The sequence below is a fragment of the Chinchilla lanigera genome, unplaced genomic scaffold (assembly GCF_000276665.1).
Source record: "Chinchilla lanigera isolate Chin_1 unplaced genomic scaffold, ChiLan1.0 scaffold00054, whole genome shotgun sequence".
Classification (NCBI taxonomy): Eukaryota; Metazoa; Chordata; class Mammalia; order Rodentia; family Chinchillidae; genus Chinchilla; species Chinchilla lanigera.
In genome coordinates, this window is record NW_004955455.1 from 16,155,064 (window position 1) to 16,172,073 (window position 17,010).

At 54.4% G+C, this 17,010-nt stretch overlaps 1 protein-coding gene across 3 annotated transcripts in view; it reads left to right on the plus strand.

Annotated features, from left to right (window-relative positions):
* Tbx5 (T-box 5) overlaps positions 1-17,010 on the plus strand; it is an 84,765-nt gene that overhangs the window by 21,934 nt on the left and 45,821 nt on the right. Inside the window, exon 1 of one of the 3 annotated variants that reach the window (XM_005396558.2) lies at positions 15,315-15,781. The exons of the other annotated variants lie outside the window; for them this stretch is intronic. The gene's annotated coding sequence lies outside the window, so the exon portion shown is untranslated. Of the gene's footprint in view, positions 1-15,314; positions 15,782-17,010 lie in introns of those variants that run through there. 3 annotated transcript variants of the gene reach the window in all.

Consider the following 17,010-nt stretch of genomic DNA (forward strand, 5'->3'; position numbering starts at 1 on the left):
GAGGGCAGAGATGTTCCTTGACTTTGGTTACTGCTCTAACTTTAGCATCAAGAAAAGTGCTGGGCATATAATAGATAGTCCGTATTTATTTAAATTGCAAGCCAATGCTTGGTAACCCTGAGGGTTTATTTTAGAGTAAGATGGAGTTAGAGAATTAAATTAATTCTAGGAATAGCTCAGATCTATAGCTGCCAATTTTTTCCCAGTTGGTCCAGATAAATGGGCAGAAAAGATACTCTGAGCCTTAGACCAGGGGGGCAGTAACTTCAGGGCTAACAGGCGTGCTGCAGGGTGTCAGGGGACGGCAGTGCCCCTAGGCCTGGCAGGTTCAGTCCCAGGGATCCCTAGTCTGAATGTGGCATGGTTCAAAGCCGTCAAGCTCATTAAAAACCTCATCTCTCATCTTTGCAATCGCCCTGCATGGTGGCTGTTCACAGCACCAGCTTTTCTGACAAAGTAGTAGAGGCTTGGGGAAAAAACCTATTCGGGATCGATTCTTTTTCCTTCTTAAAAGTCTTGAAGATTTTTTGGGGGTCATGTTTTCTTACTCTGCACATGGACCACATAAAGAACAGCAGTTTCATCACATATGGTAACCTTCTGCCAAGTGCTAAGTGTTATACACGAACATCTTATTTAATCCTTTTAGCAATCCTAGAAGGTAGGCATTGTTATGTCCATTTTACAGAACAGGAAACCGAGGGACAGAGAGGTCTAATAACTTACCTACAGCCAACCAGCTTTGCTTGTCCATATGCTCAGCCATGACATAATTATACCCTTCCATTATTATGAATCAGGCTACAAAGCTCCATCCTAACTGTGCTTTTGCACTGGGGATCCCTTTCCCATCTCTGCCACCCCAGACCCTAAAAAGACCAATAGGAATGAGGTTGCTTGCTAGAAGCTTCACCATTCTTTTTCCTGCATGTTCATGAAATGAGGCATTACACAGGGAACGGGCCAGCAGTACTGTGGTACCGTGTGCAGGAATAACTATGCAATTGCAACCCGCCAGGAATCTCTGCCAGGCCACTCTGCCAGGCCACAGAGACAGAAGCAGCTGTAGCTGGTGCAAGTGACCACCAGCTCAGCCCCCAAGCCCTTCAGCCCCAGGCAGATGGTAATGACTTTCAGCCTGAAAGCAGACACAGAAATGAAAGGGTCTCTTCCAGATTTCCCAGCCCTTGGGCTTGGCCACACTTTGAACTCCCCCCATAACACAGCGGAAGAGGAGCCATAGATCGGCCTGAGAAAGACCCCCACATCCGTTACTGCTCCCAGCCCTCCAGGGTTCTCCGTATATTGCATCTTGGTCTGTTTGATTTTCGTTTTAGGGGCATGAGAGGGGAAATGAGGCTTTCACGTAGAAATGGAGACTGACTTTTCTGAGAGAAGGATGCTGCTGTCCGTGTGGTCACTGTGGGCTGAACAGATGTCTTTGGTTGCACAGGGAGTTGTTTTAGGTGAATCCCTGAGCACCCCGTGGACAAGATCCCAGCACACTTCTTCATATGCATTGAGACCTAGCTACTTCATGAGCTATGGGTGGGGAGGAAAGCCAGGTTGGAACGGCCAGCCTCCAGCTGCTCTGTCATCAAACGTTGCCAGAGACACCTGTCATGCTTGAACCTGCACCTGGCTTCTGGGTTTTGAGCTGCTGACATACATATGGTCATTTAACTATCTCCCTAACAGAGTGAGGCTTGGGCAGGGATATACTGTGTAGCTCAAGGGTAGAACGCTTGCCTGGTATGTGCAAAGGCCCTGGGTTCCACCCTCAGTACTGCAGGAAAAGAGAAACTGAGGCTCGGAGAGCTTGTTAACCTATCAAGACCACTGAATGTGCAACTTTCAATGCTTGGACCTGAACCCAGAGCTCTAGACTCTATAGCCCAACCTACTCTTCCCCCTCGCTCTATGCCAGCCACTCTCACTTCCCCTGCATGACTGTCTGTAGTTTTAAAACGTGCCTTTCTTTTCCCATGAAGCCCTTGTTACAATTAAGAAGCTGAAGCTCAAAGAGAATGTAGAACATATCCAGGTCACATTGTGCCAAGATCTAGGTTTTGAATGTTGGCTCCCTGTGGTCTTCCTTCCTCAACCTATTTCAAAAGCCCAGCCAGGTAAGCGTCACCATCATGAGGTCTCCCCAGCCCCTGGTTGTGGACGTCAACAACCCAGGCCCTGGAAATGTGCCCACATGTCCGGGCAAGCCCTGTGGGCCATCAGAGATGGCACGACCCTCGTGTTGTGGGTTGAGCTGTGTCTCCTCCCAAATTCATCTGTTGGAGTGTCAACCGCCAAATGCTTCAGAGTGTGACCTCATTTGGAAATAAGGGCTTTATAGAGGTAATTATGCTAAATGAAGTCATTAGGATAGGCCTCAATCCAACATGACTGGTACCTTGTAAAAAGGGAAAGTTGGACACAGAGAGGCACATGGGGAACCCTGCGCCAAAACGAAGGTGGAGATGGAGGCAGTGTATCTGTGAGCCAAGGAGCGTAGAGGATTCCAGCAATACCAGAATCCCAGGACGGGGCAGATTGTCTGCCAGAGCCCCGAGTGGGAACTTACCCTGAAGACCCCTTCATGTTGGACATCTGCCTCCATAAGTGTGAGATAATGCGTTTCTCTTGGTAAAGCCCCCAGTCATTGGCCACAGTGGTTCCGTTGGTGACCATGCATCCTGGGAGAAGCTGGGGAAGCTGATCTGAAACCTGCCCCTAAGATCAAGTCAAAGGGCATGCCGGATTGGGGTCAGGACTGTCTCTGCTAGGGATGGCCAGCTTGGCTTTGTACCAGGGCATCTGGAAACATCCCTACAGCACGTTCCTCAATGCCCACGTGAACACAGAAAGGATCTCTCACACACCCACATGTGCATACCAAGCTTACTTCTAGCTGTGCATTAAATATCGGGTACTGGTCTAGATCAGCAGTAGCACCAAGTTAATTAGAAGAGTTTGAGTTGACGGATCGCTTACCTGGTACTTTTCATATAGTCTCTCAATCAAACCCACACAGAAATTCTATCAGGAGATGTAATTATTATCCTCTTTTTGCAAATGAAATAACTGAGCCCTGGGACTATCTGGTTGCTTGCCTATCTGGACAAGCAGTCCTCCGTGGTGACAAGATGATGACTGGTAGTTTTATGCTTTGCATCTTTAAGATTCTAGTGCCAATAGAGAGAGGCTGCTCTGCCCAATATTTCTGGCCGAAGTCCCATGGTAGTACCTGATTGGACAGAATTTGGACACATGGGTACTGTTGAACCAATCATTGCAACTGGGAGATGGGATAGGCTAATTGAGTATCCATTGTGTAATGAGAGGGAGGGAGGGAAAATCTGGGTGCAACAGCCGAAGGAGGAAGCAAATGCTATCTACCAGGGCATCACACTTGTAAACTATGGCTGTGGTAATGCCACATAACAAATAATCAGCACCACCAGAGGCTTAGAACAATAAGCAGTGATGTTTGCTAGGAGTCCATGGGCTGGCTGGCTGGATGGGTCAGCCAGCTAGGGCTTCATTTGGGTATCTGTGATCCCCTGCAGGGGAGGTGCAGGGGACCAGTGACTTTGCTGATCTGGGCTGGGCTTTGGCTGGGACAACTGGGTAGATCCTCCGTGTGCTTCATCCTGCAGCCACCAGCCCAGAATTGTCCCCAAGGAGGAGGCAAAGGGATAGGAGAGCAGGGACGTGTTATTACCCCCGTACCGAAGCAAGCCACAGGGGCCACGTCTAGAGTCACTGCGGGAGGGGGTGATGCCACATCGGGCTACTAGGTGGGGCGTAGTGAGGCAGGCCTATAATCCCAGCTACTCAGGAGGCTGAGGCAGGAGCATGGTGAGTGTCAGGCCAGCCTGGGCAACTTTGGGAGATCCTGTCTCAAAATGAAGTAAAATAAAATAAAATATATAAAAGCACACTGGAAGTGAGGATTGTGCCATCACTAACAGAGGAACCAAGCACTCACTCCCAGCCCCTGACTCTGCCCTCATCAGTACAAATGGTAAGACTTCAGGCCGCAGGCCTCTGTTCCCACCTGATCTTTGAGCCCCTCACTTGACGAGCACGATGTGCCCGGCTGGTATCCAGGAGACGACAACGCTGCAGTCCCTGTCCCCAGAGGGTGACCTCCCATGGGAAGACAGGCCTGGGAGGCCACCGTTACAGCCCAGGTTGTGAAGTGCTGGCAGAGACGAGGGCCGAAGGCCGCAGCAGCCCAGCGAAGTTGCGCTTGAGTGGCCACTCTGCTCTCCTCCCTCAGGCCAGGCAGGGGCGATTTCCGGCCTCCACCTCCTGACCTCACCCTGCCTCTCCTCCCCCAAGCCTGCCTCAGAGGAGGCCCAGCTCCTCCTTGCAGTTTGTCCTGACTTCCTCCCTAGTGACCATGTCTTCACCGTGGTCCACTTCCTAAGTCCGACAGGCAGCCCACGCCATGCGCTTTATCCTTCTGGTGCTGTGTCTTTTTCCTTGACGACAGCCACCTGAGGCTGAGGCTGATGAGACCCATCACACAGATTGGGAAGCTGAGGCTGGGAGCGCTACAGAGACCCGCTCGGTGCACAAGATGAGGAGGACAAAGAATCAGGATTTGAACACATGGCCATGCCTGGCAGCTCAACCACGATGGCTGGCTTCCCCTCTGGGTGTCTCGCACCCTAGGTGTCTTCTCCTCTCCAATTCCCAGTTGAAATTTGGAGTCAGGGATGCTCAAGCTTCTGTGCTAGTGAATCCTCCCCTGAGCCTGAGAAAGGGAAGCAGAAGCCTGTTGGAAGCCCTGGTTTGGGATGAGCCCAGCAAATGCTCCTGTGCACACGACACTGGCTTTTCTTGGGGGTCCTGTTCCTCTGGGTCCCTGCCCAGCAGGAGCCTGGCTCCCCGCCCTGTGCCTGGAGCCACCGCCCAGGGAAACCAGGAGGTCAGAGCGTGGGTACCAGGCCAGCGAAATCAGCCTGAAACCGCTCTTTCTTTTCTACCCGCAACAGGTCCATGCCCTCGATGCATAAATCCTTTATTTTATTTTTATTATTATTATAGCTCAGGGTCCAGTACTGGCCATAAACAGATTTAAGAGGCTGCTAGAGTCTAGAGTTTAATATAGTTGGCATCATTAAACAGTGGTACAGCAGATCCGCCGAGGGAGGCCGGAGCCGTCCCTCACCATCTCCTGTCACCGCCCTCCGCACCCCACAAACCTTCCTGGCAAAGACTTCCGGGTGGGGGAGACAACCTTCTCTAAGGGTCCCGCACAGAAGCAGGAAGGCCAGCACTAGCCCTTTCGGGGAGGGCTCAGGGAAACCAGCGGGGAGATGGGACAGACAGCACTGTCTAGATAAGCAGCCGGTTTATCAGCCTATAAAATACCACTTTCATTTATCTGCCGCCAGCTCTCCAGGCTCCTGGGGAGAGGCACAGGGTGGACAAAGGACAGGGCGGAGGACGGGGATGAGGGACTCTAGGGGCGAGGCGAAGCAGCCCAGGGCAGCGAGGCTGGAAGCCAGGGCTATGCTCAGGAGGTTTATTTCCCCTTGAAACTCACCGCCATTCAGGCTTCTATTCTTATTTTTATTGTGCGGAGCAGGGAGAGCTCTACAGTGCTGTGCATTTTATTGAGTCCTTGTATACATTTTGTATGTGTCCCCTCGACCTTGGGTCTGTGTGCATCTGCGGTAATACCATCGTGTATTTGATTTAACATGCATCCATCCAGTGTTGATTATGGGGAAATCTGCAGTGAATAAATAAGCTCACAGCAAAACCGACGGCTGATGCATCAGGCTCAGTAGGTGCCAGGTGCTCACTTAATTCTCACCAAACCCTCATAAGGGTGCTAGTTCACTCCATTTTACACATGAAGAAAGAAATGGCATGAGCAAAGTAACTTGCTGGTGGTCAGTGCTACCAAGAAAATAAAATGGGGTGATGGGATGGCTAGTGATTGAGAATAAAGAGGGAAGTTGGATGGTCTGGGGTTAAGGCTGGCCTTGGAGGAGAGCCGAGGACAGTGGGAATAGTGGGAATGGTGTGTGCAAAGGCCCTGAGGCAGGAACAAAAGTTGCTGCTGCAAATTCGAATCAGAGGAGGAGCTGGGCGGATGTTTAGGGCAGACTGGTGATGGGTGAGTGGTGGGAGGGGCAGGCAGGAGCCCGCACCCTAGGCAATTCCTTCCATCTCTCTTCCTCCAGGCATCAGCTCCACCCTTTGCAAAATTAAAGAGCTGGTGGGCCCAGTGATTGCGAAGGGCCCACCTGGCTCTTTTTTGTCTTTTTGAGACAGGGTCTTGCTGTGCAGTTCAGGCTGGCCTTGAGCTCACTTTGTAGCCCAGGCTGGCCTCGAACTTGCAGTGATCCTCCTGCCTCAGCCTCCAGAGTGCTGGGATTACAGGAGTGTACCACCATGCCCCCCTGGCTCTTGTCTCTGGGACGGGACAGTGTTCGAGCCCTGGGGTCTCTATGTGCACGACAGGTGGCCAGGGAGGGGTGGGCTGAGACTTGAGGTGCAGCTGGGGACACTCTTCCCCACGTGCTCCAGCCCACAGTCCTTCTCCTCCCAGGGGTGGTGCCAGTCCGGAGGGACCTGGGAAGTGTCCTCACCACGGCACCGGGAAGGGTTCCTGATCACATCCAGCTACCAGCATCTACTGGGGTCGGATAGAACCGCCCAAGTCAGAGTGGGTGGGTATGAGGCTGCCTGAGCAGAGAGGCCAGGTGTCACACAGTAGGCCCGGTGGCCGATGTGAGTCACAAGTCAATGGACACGAATGGGACAGTGTGTGCGTGCACGCGCGTGTGCACGTGGGCTGACGTGTGAGCCTCGGGGGGAGGTCCTGTCACTGTGGATGGGACGGATTCATGCTGTGTGTGAACGCGTGCACACAGCTGTGGACACCGCCAACCAGGGGTGCGGGTATCTGTGTGTCAGCGCCTGCACGTGAGTGGGCACCAAGCTGCGGTCAGGCAGTGTGTCCCTGGTGCTGGAAAATGGGGGTGCCCTGGGAGTGTGGCTTCAGGTGTGGTCATGGCAAGTGTGACTCCTGGCGAGCGTGTGTTGGGCTGAATTAGTGTCCACATCCTCACAGGGATGAGCCTGTGCGTGGTCACATCCGATCGTGATTGTGCATCTGAGCTGGCGTGGGACTGAGTCTGAGAGTGTGTGGCTGATAGGTGTGTCTCCGTGAGTGTCGGCCTGCGTGGGATGGAATGTGTGTGTTCTGTGATGCGCTGCTCTACATGACCAAAAAGCGGCAGCAGGTTTATGACTGGGCCACTGTGTGTGTGTCTGTATGTGCCTGTGTGTGAATACACACATGCACATGTATGTGCACATGTTTTTACATATGCACGGCATCGTGCATTCACATGAACATGATGACGAGTGCGGTGTTTGCTTCGTGCCCCTGCACGTGTGCCAGGTGCCTCTGGCTGCTGTGATTGTGCACCCGTTGTGCATGGAAGACAGAACTGCTGCGCCGTGTGAATAGTGTAAACGTTACACACCACAGAATGCGTGGCTCTGTGTGCTCTAAGTCACTCCAAGTGGCCGGGTCTGGGGCATCTTATTGTTCAACCCCTCTAGGGACAGAGGGCTAGGGCAATGGCAGCCGCAAGGGACCTGCTGGCCAGTGTTCTAGGGGCAGAGGTGGCCAAGACCAGAGTGGCCCTGTCCCTTCCAGCTCAGGTCGCGGGATGGAGGGATGGAGCCACAGCCCAGAGATGTCCCGGTGTGGGGGAAGGAGTTTCTGTGAGCAGCTGCTGCCATGGACATCGATGAAGAAGGGGTGCAGGACAAACCCTCCCCTGAGCCCACCAGGGCCCCGCGTGGGGACAAGGTCAGTGGCCGCCTGCGGCAAGCACATGGAGACAGCCAGGCTTGTGCGTCAGATCTTGGGAAGCAGCTCCAAGAAGTGAGCGTGGTCGGGGTGAGGAGACGCCGCTGCGCTGGCCTGGGCACCCTGAGGGGCGGCGAGTGCGTGCTGCGGAGGCTGCAGCCCGGGGAACAACTGTGACTGCTCGCACTCCTGCGCAGATCTTGCTCCTGATGCTGCGCTTCCAGCCTCCCAGGGGTCCCGGGCTCCGTGCCTTGGGGTGGGGTGGGGAGAGACTCGCACCGCCAGCGCTTTCCTTCCCACTCGCAGGCACCCTCTGCCCACTTCCCAGGGTGTGGCTGTGGAATTCGCTTCCAAATATAGACCGAGTGGCCTCAGCTGCCTAGAGACAGCCCCTGTGGCCTCCAAGCTGCAACACGGCCATCAGCCATGGCCGAGAGCTGTTGGTCACAGCAGTCACCCCCCGAGGTGGCCGCTAGCAAGAGAGGCGCTGAGCACAGGCTACGGGCACGGCACACATCTGACCCAGTGATGCTGGGTGGCCAGCGGCCTCCAGGGAGATCTCACAGCGCCTTCCCCAGTGGCACAGAGCCACATGGGGACACTCCACGCACGGGGCCTCAGACACCATGGGCTCAGGCCTTTTCACATTAGGTACAAAGGAAAAACAATACACATTTATATTTAAATGCCCCCTCTGAAGCTGGCGTATGCTCTGGTACACACCTATAGTGCCAGCTACTCTGGAGGCTGAGGCAGGAGGATTACTAGTTCAAGCCACCCTAAGAAATTTAGTGGGACCTGGCTCAAAAAAACATACATACATAAAAAGGGCTGGGGGTGTAACTCGGTGGTACAGCACCCCTGGGGTCAGTCCCCAGTACAGCAAAAAAAAAAAAAAAAAACCAAAAATGAACATTCCCTCTCAAAGAAGCAGAAGCTGATATCTACATAACACACCAGCACAGACACAGGCAAAGCCGGTCCTGAAGCCGCACGCAGTCACACAGAAAGACTCTGGGACGGTGTCCCGCCCAGCCGCAGCACACACACACGCTCACCCTCTCCGGTGGGTGGCCTGGATCAGGGGTCTCCTCTCAGGATGGAGGCTTAGGGCAGAGATGCGGGCCCTGGGTGCTCACGCACAGCCAGAGACAGGAAGCCCTTAGGGGAGCTTGGCCGTGAGGAGCTGGGAGGTGTTGGAAATCTGGGAGACACGCCCAAACCCCCAGTCGGTGTCTGTGGACAGGGCCTGTGGCGGAGGAGGCTTGAGATGGAGGCCATGTCACCTCTGGGCTGGGCAGCCTGTTCCTGGAGAGACAGGGCAGGGAGGAGGATGGAGGGAAGCTGCAGGGAGGAGGATGGCGGGAAGCTGCAGGGAGGAGGATGGCGGGAAGCGGCAGGGAGGCTGTGGGGACCCCTTGCCTGTCCATTTGAGGTGCTGCTCTTGGGGTTGGACGCTAAGTACGCGATCTGCTAAGGAAGTCTCCCCCGGCGTGGCTGTTGTGGAGTGCCGGCAGCCAGCTGCAGCCAGAGCGCCGGGCAGCAGGAAGAGGGGCGGCTAGGGGTGCAGCTGGGGACCTTCGGCAATGGGCAACGGCAGGCCCGTGGGGAGCGCCTCTGGGTTTGGGACGCTTCGTGACCCCCACTGGAGTGAAGTGGGAAACCCGAAAAACAAAGAGAGAACAGGGGCCTGGCCTGGTGCATGTTCTCCACCCTGAAACAGGAACCAGCGCAGGCGGTACAAGGAGGCCCAGGGTTCCAAAGCCTGTGAACTCCACCTCGACCCATGCCCAGAGCCTTTATCAGGCTGAGCTCACAGCCAGGAGCAGGCTGGAGGAAGCTTCCACTGGAGGTTCCTCGTCAGTGTCTAAATCTCCAGGGGCTGGGAAAAGGACGGAGGATGGCTCTGTGACCTCGGGCAAATCCTCACCCTCTCTGAGCCTAATTATTCACTTCCCCCCCAAAAAACGGGAGCCAGGCACATCTTCTCCTCCGCTTGGCCCAGACACACCCTATGTCACTCCCTTCCTCCCTCCAGGGGACTGCGTGTTCTGGCTCTGAGGCTGTGCCCCACGGGCCTGGGCTCGGAACAGAAGGCTGAGGCTCAGAAGGGAGGCTGCCGGCGTCTTCTGTCCTCCATCCCATCCTGCTAAATGCCCTTGGAGCTGGGCTGTCTGCTCACCGGTCCCTTCCGGGTTTCGGGCCTCCTCCATGGGAGTGGGGTGGAAGCGCAGAGGCAGCGGAAGCCCTGGGAGCCTCTCCCAGGACTGAATGTGCTTTTTTACATTCTGACAAAGCGTCCTTGCACTTCCCAGCCCCATGCGCCTCGGCATTCCCCTCCCCTGGCTCCGAAGGGGAGCCCTGGCTGAGACAGGCTCTCCCAGGTGATCGAACCAGACTGCCTGGGTTCAAATCCCACCAGGCCGTGCGCAAGCAAGAGCCCTAGAAATGTCCTCCATAAAGTGGGGAGCGGTCGAACCGTTCCAGAGCTAAGGGGAGCCGAGTGAGAGCAAAGCATGTTACAAATGCCGGCTGGGCCTGCGATACGCATGGGCTGCTGCGCCATCTCAGAGGCTAACAGATCCTGAGCTTACAACAACCCCGTCTCTACTCAGACTCTACTGAAAATATTCATGCAAAATGCTGGGCAGGAGAGAGCTCCGAGCCCCGGTTAGGAAAGGGACCCCCTGCAAGCTACCTCCGGACTCTCAGGAGGGAAAAGACTGGGTGGAGTGCTGCAGACTGGCCGGGAGCTTTGGAGGCCTTTAGATGGCCCATTGGAATTGGAAAAACTGGGAGGGGATAATTTTTAGCTTTCTGGCTACTTGCAGAGGAATGGGGCCGGCGGCAGAGTGAAGTAAGGCTGGGAGGACACAATGGAGGAGGAGGAGGAGGAGGAGGAGTCGCTTCTATCCTGCAGCCGAAGGCCTTTGCCCTGCACGCTCGGAGCCCAGACCCTTTCTCGCCTGGCCTTAGCGCTTCCAGCTCCGCAGCTGGAGCCCGGCAGCACCCTGGTTCTTTCTGGGACCTTGCTACCTCCAAAATGGACACAGGAAATTCAGCCTTCATTATCCACTCTCTACCCTAAATACGACAAAAATGTTATTGCTGGCCCTTCCACAACAGAACTGCTTTTCCTCTGAAAGGAAAGGAGGGTAATGTACCCTTTTCCGCTGTGATCCCGTGGATATTGACGCCACCGTTTCCAGTACATTGAGAAGTTACTCCAGGCCAGTAAAAGGGGGGCTTGGGCAGATGTGGGAAGCCAGGTACAATGAGGCGGCAGGGAGGTGTAAGGAGACCTCAGGCACTCTGACGACAGCAGAGGTTCCACAGGAGTCACCCATTGCCAGCACGCGCCTTTCCTAGGTCATCGCTCTGAACTCAGGGGGCTTTCACTCAAGATCCCATTTAACCTGGACTTACACCGTAATTTTCTCCTTGTCAGTAAAGCGGAGCGTTTTTGACTGTTCTGTTGTACCTACTGAAGAGGCTCAGAAAGTCAAGAGACACCCTGGCAGCACCCTCAGACCCCAGGAAGTGAGCGAAGTTTACCAATCCGATCGTCCTTGAGCCACATTGTTGAGCAGGATGGCCAGGACTCCAGGGTTGCCATGGTGACCAGGAAACCACCGAAGGTCCTCGCGGAAAGAATCCTTCGGGAACCTTGTACAACTGGCTGTGGGCCTGCTAGTTTCACCCCTGGTGTTTCAGTGCGATTTGGAGGCCGGAGCAAGGCACCTCAGTCTCCACTTTCAGACCTTTCCATGGGGGGTTGCTCTCCAGGCTAATAGAGAAGAAAAATTAGAGGTCTCGACCAAGCCATCACTTAGGTGACGGATCCTTCCATTTTGGGGTTTGGCTGCCCTCCTCACCTGAACCCCCACCCAGCTCTCTTCACCTCCCCTCCCCTCCTCAAGGTCATTACTAGAGATTTCACTGGCAGCTCCAGGCAGGGTGGCCGCTTCCACCTCCTCCACAGCTCACGGGAGCTGCTCCTGCAGTGGGGCCTACAGCCTCCTGTCCCGCAAACTTTTCCAAGGTAAAAGGGTGCAACGACCGCAAGGATTAGCTTCTCAGACTTAGCGGGCTACTCCAGCATCAACGAAACAATTTTAGGTTCTCTTAACCCAAGGCAGACCAAGTCAGAAAAACCTAATCAGACCTCAGGAATTTTCAAAATCACTTCCCTGGCTCATTTTGGCCTTGGGGTGAATTTTGCCTGAATCCTCAGGGTGAGCTGGGAGACATTAAGCTGAGCCTTCATAAAGGGGGTAATTATTCCACAGTTGCGATCTCCTCTGTTTTCTTTGCCCCTAAGAGTGCGGGACCTCTGAGCATTGACTTAGGGAGGGATCTACACTCCTTCTCCCTTAAGTGCAGCGCTTTATGAAACCTGGGATCGAATTCTGTCCAGTGGGGATGCCTTGCTCCTTCCCTCGGCCTGGCTGGAAAGAGGCCCCGCAGGCAGCCAGCGTCGGGACTGTAGTTTCATCTCTGGGTTTGAATCCAGCCCTTTGAGCAAGCTTAACACGTGTGGATTTAATTTCCCTTTCTTTCTTGCTTTCTTTTCTCTCCCCCCACCCCTCCCTGAGAGGGAACAAGAAAAATAGTCTGCCGTGTCGACAGCGCGACACTGTTCCGTTTGCCAAAGAAAATTTGTCTTTCCAGAGCCCTGGAGAACAGCGGGCTCCCAAATTTCCATCTCACCCATCAGTGGAGGCGAACGGGGTGTCCAGACAGGCCCCCTGCCCGCACCCCAGACCTGGTGGCTTTAGCCTAACTCTCTACCTTACAAAGTCAGAGCCTTGGAATTCAAGCTGTTTCCCCCGCAAACACACACACACCTTTGGGGCTGCTGAGGGTGTAGACCCAGGCGCCATACCCGGAGGGCCTTCAGCGCGTTCTGGGCTGCAGATACAGCTGCATTCCCAGGCTCCGTCCAGCGTGCACAGGCTCCAGATTCTCAGTGAGACCCTCTCCTTTCTCAGGAGGTAACTTCCCGAATTGGAGGGGTGAGAGCAGCCGCCCCATTAGCACTGAGCGTCACTCGCTGTCACCTCCTCAGCTCTTTGGAAGTGTGCAGGTCACCAGCACACACCTCTGTCTCCTCCGTCTGCTACCATGTCTCATTATGCTTAGCAGGAAACAAAACAACAGAACAGAAACAAAATCCCATCCACCAAGCTTGGGGAGTGGGGGGAAATAGTTCCCAAACCCATGCAAACGTGGGTAGCAAAATAGTAGGGTTTTTTGGGTAGAAATACTGGAGTGGGATACTGCATACTGAATAATAGTAACAGCAGCAGAAGCACTCAGTATTCTTCCCAGAGATTTCAGGTCAAAGGGAGAAAACTGGGAACCGACTAAAACACTGGGAAGGGAACTCTTGTAGCCCTGGAAAAAATATAATAGAGCCAGATTTCACTAGGCAAGAGGGAAAGTGACCTCCTGAGAAAAGAGGAAATTTCCCACCCTCGGCCTGACCCATTTGTTTTGCAAAATAAATTGGTCAAAGTTTAGTTTTGTCATCGTTTCAACTGTTCTTATTAATTTTCCCAGGGCAGTCTGTACTTTTCTGTACTTTGGGCCCCGGTGGAGGAGAGCTGGAGTGGATGAGGCCGGGACAGGGGCATCCTGGGAGAGGTGGACGGGAGTGCATTTCTGAGTGTATTCTCTTTCGAGAGGACAACAATATAATAGTGTTCAATGTGACTTTCTTTAAAATCAGACGGAAAAATGGAAGACAGATCAACAGCATCACTCCCTTTGTTTTTTTTTTTTTTTTTTAATTAAAAAAATACTATTCCAATCTCTCCCAGGCACTGCAGGATTAAAATCAGGGCGGGAGTTTGGGGAAGGAGAACAATACACTTCGCAGGAAAACTGAGCAGGCAGCAGGTTCGTTGGGGAAGCATCATTTTTCCAAAAGAAGGGAGGGAAGTGTGTGTTGCAGCGGGATCCAGAGTCGACCGCCCAAACGCTCAGGGAAAAGAATGGCGATTGTAAAATCCAACCGCGGTCTTCAGTTTGGGATCTGCGGTGCAGCCCGAGAGAGCTTGGCTCCCAGGATCTTTTTCGAGCTAGTCCAGGCGGTTCCGGCCGGAATTTGAAAGAGAGGAGTTAAACTGGAAGGAACTCGCTCCATTCAGAGTTCACTTTTTCCCTCCTGCCCAGTGGGGCCTAGACCTCCGCTTCCGGCCTACCTAGGCCCACAGGTCACCTGGGAACTCATCAGAACGAGGGCTCCCACGAAGAATTTCACTTGAGGCCGCACTGCGGCTCCTAGAAGAGATGGCTGCGCCGACAGGCCTCGCATTTGGGGAAAGGTAGTTAAGACCTTGAGAAACGAAAGCGAAGCCACCGCAGCTCGGCCCGGAGGAGGACGCGGGTTCTGCTGGCTGGAAGCGGCTGTGTCTGCGGCCCGGCTGGCCCGGGCGCCCGCGGCCGCGCTGGAAGCCACTGCCCGCTGTCCCCGCGGGCCTGACCTTGGCTCCCGCAGCTGCTCAGCCGGCTGCGTCTCTGCGCTTTTCGCCGCCGCTCCATCCTGGGTAGACCGGGCCTGCAGCCAGGCCATGCTTTGGAAAGCCCTGGGGGTTGTCAGGGCGCAAAACCCAGAGTCAAACCCGAAACTGGGGACACGTCTAGACTCAGAGGCCCGGCTCCCTCGGGGCCCCTGGGCGGGCCGGCAACTTACCCTTCCAGAAGGCCCGGCGCGCTGGCTCTGCGCTGGGCAGGCCCAACTCTTCCCTCGGCGCTGCCAGGGGCGTCTACACGGTGCGTTTCGCAACTCAGCCTAGCGGATCTCCAGTGGCGCGCAAAAGCTTGCGCACAGCCACCAGGCTACTTAGAAATCTCGCCCTTTGATCAGACTAGAAATAACTGTCGTCGTTGTCATGACAGAACAAAATAGAACGCCTCGGCCCTCTGCGGGACCGGCGCTGTAATTTTTCTTTGCAGAAATCACGCTTTCCAATCCCACCCTCGCTCCACCACCCACTCGCGCCCCACCCCCAGCCGGGCCACTGTGGGACGACTTGCATCCCCCGACCTGGTCAGAGGAGCCTTCTCGCAAGGGCCTTTTCTGTCTGCAAGAAACATCTCGGGAAACTCTCTTTCTCTCTGGGAACTTCTCGGTTTCTTGTTTCCCCTCCGCGATGACCCAGTAATTACTCTGTGCTGTTCTGCAATTGGGCGCGTGGTTATCGCGTCGGAAAGGCAAGCCCCGGAGAAACTCCTCCACATGCATTTGCTGGGAGCTGAGCTCCCCTTCAGAAAAACAAAACAAAACAAAAACACTTCTTTTTAAATACCAAGAAACCCTTGCCTCTTGCAAGAGATCTCATTCCTCCTAACAACTCGATTTCTTTCTAAAGGGGGCTGAGGTGGGCGCCCACCTCTCTTCTCTAAGCGTCCCTTCCTCTCCTTCACTCTAAGAAAATCGATCTTGGCTTTGTGTCTTTATGTTCACCACCCCCATCTCCCCCCGAGAGCTCTAGGTTTGTTTGTTTCTTTATTTATTCCCGGGGCCAAGGCATCTAGGACTTGAGGCTTCCAGGACGGGGACTGAGAGAGCAAGACTGAGACGTGAACCTCCCGCTGCTGCCCTTCAAGTCAAGCGTGACAGCGCGGGCCGGTTGCGTGACTGGTGACGTCTCCAAGCCCTATAGGTGCAGCGACTGGTGAGATAGTCCGTATCGCCTGGTTGCCTCTTTATTTTATTGGGGTATGCCTGGTAATAAACAGTAATATTTAATTTGTTGGAGACCACAAGCCAACTACGAGCTGGGAGGTACTGTGCTCCTCCGGACAGACTTTGGAGAGAAGCCTGGCCTAAGAGGGGGTTCGCTTCTGGGGTCCTTTCAAGCCCTGAAGCCCCAGCCTCAGTGAGGTGGCCTCCTGGATTCTACGAGGAAAGAAGAGGTGGAATTTTTGGAGGTGAGTGTGGGCCCTGAGAACTAAGCTCTCTCTACACTTCCTCTGCCTCAGGGCCCCTGGCCTCCCATTCCTACACCACCTTGCTGAATGCCCTCATCCTACCTTTCCAGAAAAGTAAGACGATCACACTTTCGAATTTTGAGCTCAGGTGTGACTGGTAGGGATAGACTGTGTCCCTTCCCTGCTTAATAATCTCAGTTTTGCTTGGTAGACCTCTCCATGCTGTCTCCAGGAACTAAGCGAGTCTGGCTGGGCAATTACTTGGGGGAGTCCAGAGTTTCCCTCTTGGGAAGGGTCTGCAGATTATTTATGGGAATTAATTTCATCCGCCAAGTCCCTGTGACTTTAAAGGGATTGGAGTGATCTTTCTGGATTTCCCCTTCCTTCTACCAGAGAGGCGGGGATTGAGGCTCCTCTTGCCGCCATGCTTGTTTTTCATTCTTGTTTTGATCTTGGTCCCCAACCTGGGCACCTCTTCAGCAGGCTCGGAGGCCTGGAGCTGACATTTTGGAAGTAAAGATGTTTTCACAAATAACACGAATTGCCATGGCCAAGGTCTGTTTCAAAACAAATGTGGAAGGAAGAGGGGGCTGGTTTTCTGCCCGGTTGCCCCGTCTGGAAGGTTGGAAGAACCTGGGCTACACCACTGCCAACCTCGGGGACATTTCTCCTCTCTCCACCGCTGTCTCCACGCCCAGTCTCCAGTCAGAGCCTGGGAAAAGAACAGGACAAAGGGGTGCAAGAGCGGGAAGCAGGACAGGACCTCTGCCATTTATTCCAAGCCCCAATAGTGGGTGTCCCACTCTGGGGCTGCTCCAGGAGACCTACTGACTGTGTTTCTGCTTCCATTGACCTCTTCAATCATGCTCAAAACAGTGCATTTCAGAGTCGAGGGCAGGGAGAGGAGCGCAGAGAGCAGAGAGATGAAAACCCCCGTGACTGTTTGATTATTTTAATAAGGCGGGGCACTGCCTTGTGTACACCTCCAGCCGGTGGTCTGGTGGCCCTAGCGGGGTGGGGGTGGGGTGCGGACCCACTGCAAGGATGACTTCTTGGCATCTTTGATCCTGGTCCTCACCCCAAGGCGCCTTCATCCCCAATGGTTGAGAGTGGGGTGATGAGTGGGGGCTGGGGAAGACATGGCAGGGCGGCCAGCCCCGGCTCCTGCGGCCACGCGGGGTCACGCAGCTCGGCCCGAGGTCAGCGCTGGAGAGAGAATGTGGGTGAGG